Source organism: Eurytemora carolleeae, unplaced genomic scaffold, assembly GCF_000591075.1.
Source record: "Eurytemora carolleeae unplaced genomic scaffold, Eaff_2.0 scaffold1782, whole genome shotgun sequence".
Classification (NCBI taxonomy): domain Eukaryota; kingdom Metazoa; phylum Arthropoda; class Copepoda; order Calanoida; family Temoridae; genus Eurytemora; species Eurytemora carolleeae.
In genome coordinates, this window is record NW_019397695.1 from 62,109 (window position 1) to 67,932 (window position 5,824).

Consider the following 5,824-nt stretch of genomic DNA (forward strand, 5'->3'; position numbering starts at 1 on the left):
TTTTCCTTTTTTTGCAGACCATTCCCTTAAAAATCCCCAAAAGTCTAAAATTGTTCAATAATTATTGAAAAAAATAATGATACCTTTTTCAACTATGTAAACTACTCGATCATATACACACTTCCATGTACAAGCGTTATAAATAAATTATTTATGTAATTTTCTTAAGAGGGGGGGGGGGCATAAAATCAGGCCATCCCTCTTAATACTGTGGTGTAAGCTTCAAGGGATGAAAAATATTGATGGAAATGTTTCTAAAATATTATATTTTCAAAGGATTGATACATATTGTATTATAAATTATGATATCAAATATATATTTACACTGAAGGCATGGTATTGATTAAAGCTTTTTTAATCAAACATTTTTTAGGGCAAAAGTGAGATTTTCAAGATTTTTTTCTATACGATGTAATTATACTTAAATGGAATACATGCTTAATTTTAAGTGACCAGTCCATTTATAGAGTGGCATGTTCGATGTACCTTTGAAACCTTCATTTCTCCATTGTTTCTGAAGCATGATGAGCGAGTCACTTTTGTAGAGAAACCACAAATAAAAATATTCAGTTTTCAAAATGGGAAACATGGATGTTCAATGCAATGCTTGATCAGACAAAGCTTCGTACGCCCCTGTTTTTAAAGAGACTAGAATAGTAGAAGGTGATGTTTTAACATTTTTTATGTCTAAAATTGTGTTTAATTATTGAAAACGGACACCGGGTCTCTAAATTCTTTTGCCCTTAATTTTTTTTTAGGAGGAAACGTACCCCCATTTTACAGGGAGGGGGGCTTTATTATATAGATGAAAATGCCCCCCCCCCTCTCCCCCAATGCCTTCCTGTACCTCGAGTTTAAGATGGATGCAGTGGAAATTTCCTTAAATGGTTAAAACTGTTTTGAAAACATATTTTATAATGATATAAACTAAAGTGTTTTCCATTTTATTATGGAAACCATGGCGGACAGTTCTATTTACTTATTCATGTTCACGACGGTAAGAGAACTAGTTTTTTAGGAATTACAATTGTGTATTTAGAAACATGAAATAATTGTAGTTCGTTCAATTATGCAGGAATACTTACTAATAATACTTTAAAGAAACTGTAAGTGAAATTTTAAGTGACTCTCTATTCAAAGATAGCAATGTCCGATTTACAAGAATACTCTTGAAACCGTAATCTGAAGAAAAATGCGGTATCGAGAAAGATAAATTTACTTGTTTCTTTTTTTGTCAAATCTATATTAAATTATTTCAAGAATAAAATGAACTTTTATTGATGAAGATCAAATGTTACCTTTATGTGATATTAAATGAGTTGTTGTCTCATCCTTTATGGTTAACCATGTATTTTAGGATAAATTTATTTACAGATTGTTAGCAACACGTTTAAATATGCATATTAGGTATTTGAGAGCTTTCAATTGCCCTACCCCCTTACCCTTTTACCCCATCTCTCTCACAAATCCATATCTTTCGTTTATCGTTCGTTTTTTTTCTGAACAAACACCTGCGTTCACGAAATATTTCAAAAATTTCGTTCGTTTTCAAAAATTGTGTTCGTTCACCATAACGATGCCCATCTCTACTCCTGGCTTTACTTCCCTCTAAATCTAAATCCTGCCCGGGTCCAGGAAGATTATTCTTTAATCCCTTAAACTTAAATTGAGTCGCCTCTTCTCTCTTCAGCAAATTATAGATCAAAGACAGTTTATATTCTAGAAGAGAAAGAAGCTAAAGCGGACAATTTTATTTTTCAATTGTATAATTGGTAGGAACAGGCGTGCAACCAGGGGAGGGGAAGGGGGGCCAGTCCCCCCTACTCTTATAAAGTGGTCATGCAGCATGCTCCCCCTTAAGAAGGCTTGCCCCCCTGGAATACAGCCAACTTTAAGGATAATTACTCCAAAATTAAAAATTTTGCGCTCAATCCTTTGATTAAAAAGAAGCCGTTTCATATACTTTAAAAAGCCCTTAGATAAAAAATTTGCCCTCAAAACAAATATTTAAGATTTCCCATACACAAATTTGCCCAAACTAAAAAAAGCTTCCCAAAACGAAATTTGTCCCTAAAACAAAGATTTAAGATTTCGCCAAACTGAAAATTGTCCCCTATAAAATAAAATTTGCCCCTGAAATATAAATTTAAGATTTTCTCCCTTAAGTTTTTTCCAAACTGAAAAGAATGCACCCATATATAGAAATTTACCCACAAAATATCCTGAATTGGTAATAAGGTTTAATTTTTTTTTAAGGTTGAGTATAATACACATTTTGCATGCCCCCCCCCCCCATAAAATGGTTAGGGGGGACAAAAAAAACTATTTGCCCTTTGCACCCCCCCCTTGCTGAATGTCTAGTTGCGCGCCTGAGTAGGAATAGTCTTTTAGAATATTTGTTTAGACAGCTTATTATATACAGGATTAGCCACAAAGGATTGGACTTCACAGACGAATTTATGGATTTTATACTGTCTGTTTTCTTATATTTATGGATCCCCACAACGTTAACTTCTTGCTTTATTTGCTACCTTACTTATAAACAATCATTATAATGGGCTATTAAAATACTAGGTTTCAGGTAGAAGCCTTTATTTAATTTTTGAATAGTCGTTACATTTTAAAAGTTTCTTTGGGTCGTCTTTACAGTCTCTCTTTTGCTTTGGAAAAACGGAATGCTTTTTTTGCCTATTAAGGAAAATACACAAAACACGGAAACCTTGCGATTCAAGTTTCTGGAGTAATCCAAAAAATTATTTGGGGGGGGGGGGGTGTCTTTACATTCCATCCGACCATTTTACGACGATTGTTAAAATCATCATCAATCGTGTAGGTGCAAAGCTCATAAAGAAATTGGTGTATCAAGCATTTATCCTCAATTTGAATTAGGCCCACGTTGAATATAGATCCCCTACCTCCCTCCCCCCAGCAAAACCAGGGTTAAGTAAAATATCATGGTAATTTCAAAGTTTATCAAAGAATTTATTTTAAAAAAATGATATTAAGCCAGATATTTAATGAATTTGTGCTACGTCGCTGAATATACATTCTACCGGTTCAAATTTGAATCACTGACTATACGGGATCGGCGGCGGTGGGCATTTAAGCAAATTCATTAAATTCGGTCTCAGATTTTATTTAAACTTTATTTTATTCAGTTTACTAGAGACAGAGGGCACAATAGGTAAATGTAATTTCTATAATTTCTGAAGATAATTGTTTTAAAACTAGGCTTTTAGGGTGCTTAGCACCCATTTTCAATTTCGATTGTGAACATTTTATCTTTGTACAAAATATAAAAACGAAAACAAAAAAGTTCGCGGATTTCATCAAAAAATTTCATGGATTTTGAAAAAAAAATTTAAATAGAATTTTGCTAGGGGAAAATTTTTGAAGTTTTGATCATCCAGAAACCTTCTCTGGGGTCTGATGTCCCACATGAAATTTTGACGTAATCGGTTCAGCCGTTTTGACGTTTATTTGATACAAACAAACAGACTGCAAGCAAATTTTATATACAGATAGTTTTTAGAGTGAAATCAGTGAAAAGAAAATTTTTACAATTTACTGAAAGAAAATATCCTGTTTGTATCTCACTGAGTTTGGGTAAAACATTTATAATCTCATTTTTGATAAAACTCCAAGACGTTGATGAGGCCCAAAATAATCAACAGTTTTGGCTAAAATATGTTTTTTTTATTCATTGTTAGATTTGTAGAATTACACCTTTTAAATCCCTCATGACTTGTGTTTTCCCAAGAGGCAATTTAAAAATATTTGATAAAAAGATGTTTTGATTTGATTTGATTTGATTTGATTTGATTTGATTTGATTTGATTTGATCCACATCATTGTTTGTTTCAAATCACCCCCTCGTCTAGGTTTAAGATGTTGTAAATTGCGTCTAAGGATATTAGAAGAGTAGGAAACAGGTGGAGATAATATCCTAACTTTATCCACTAATCTTAAAGGAAAATCTTCAAAATTTAAATCTTTTCAGAGAATAAAGCTTTATAATTGTGGATATCGAGATCAATGCTTAATCTCTTCTTTTTGTTAATCTTAAGATTATTTTAATCTTAAGTTTGTATCCAGGAAAGTGTCTAATCAGAAGCCGGGAAATTCGAAGTTGTGTGCACCAATTAATAAGAAAAACTCTCATTGGTCGGACTCCAGTAGAGATATCCTGAAAGATATCTTATATATCTATTTATATATTTACTTCTTTATCTTATATATTTATTAATTTACCTCTTTATCTAATATATCTATTTATTTACTTCTTTATCGATCTAATATATTTATATATTTACTTCTTTCTTTATCTTATTTATATATACATTTCATGTATCTTTTTCATACAGTGATAATCTCTGTAATAGAAAGAGGACTTTAAGACTGAAATTATGACTTATAATAGTCCAATGCACATGGACCACAGCAATTGTGCAGTGTAAACATTTCACTTAATAAATGAGTTAATAAGTGTCTAGTAAAACTATTTGATTTATAACAAGTTCAAATACACTTTAATATTGCTGTAAAGTCGTCTTCCTATTTCAGAGTTTTCTGGTTATTACCGTATTGAATTTATCTATGCATATTTATTAGAATCTATCTTCAAATGTTTAAATATTTATTTTATTTCAAATTTTTATATTCTTGTTTATTTACTTTTCAGGGTCTTTAAATTTAATGCATAATTTAAAATCTAAGTAGCAGTTATATGGCACAAAACATATTAACAAATAAACATTGACATTGCTTCAAAATACTTTTTATCTTAGCTTAAGAGGTTTTTTAGCAGTTAGTTTCAAACACTTTTAATACTATTTCAATTGATTGGCTCTATACTTGCATTTATAGATCAATAACAATACGGATACAACACTAGAGTTCGTCTTTACAAGATTTAAGGGTTTTTCGTTCATAATAGCCCTGAGGCAGAGGCTCAAAGGAGTTCCGCACCGGCAGCCTTAAATTACAAGACAGAGAGAGAGCATGCGCGTAACTCCTTTGGGCTTCTGCCTCAGGGTTATTGTGAACGAATAATTCCTAAATCTTGAAAAGACTACAACTAGTGTTCTTTCTGTTTTGTTATTATTCTATATTTGCATATTTCATAAAAAGGACGACATTTAAAAATTAACACCACCTGTCCTTGATTAAGTTTCATATCAAAAAAAGGTTTAAAGAACCCCGTTTTTAAATAATGGACAATAATAAAGTAAAATGAACTTAAATTTTTTCAATCATAACTTCTCTTATTGAGGAGGTATTGAGAAGAAAACCATGTTTCAAATTTCTTATATGCGATGATGAACTTGCGTTTCTCGTACTTGTGTATAAAATCAAATCTAGAGAAGATCCAAGGTCACAAAGTCGTACAACAACTATTGTAACATAAAATTTACTTTTGTCTAGTTCGCAGAGTTTATAAGGCACACAAGACATCATCTGGGATATATATGTAGTAATATAAAGTGTTATAGACAGCAGGTGTAATATGTAATATATTGAGATTACTTGTATGTTATTGTAGATATTTTGCTTGTTATTGTGTTTATTTATCATATAAAATGGATAATTGGTGTAAAATACAGTTAGCTCCACTAAACATGATTTGGCGAAAAGCATTAACATTTTCCGTTTTTTGCAGACAATTCACTCCAATCTCAACATAACATTTTCCTTTTTTTGCAGACAATTCACCAATCTCAACATAACATTTTCCTTTTTTTGCAGACAATTCACCAATCTCAACATAACATTTTCCTTTTTTTGCAGACAATTCACCAATCTCAACATAACATTTTCCTTTTTT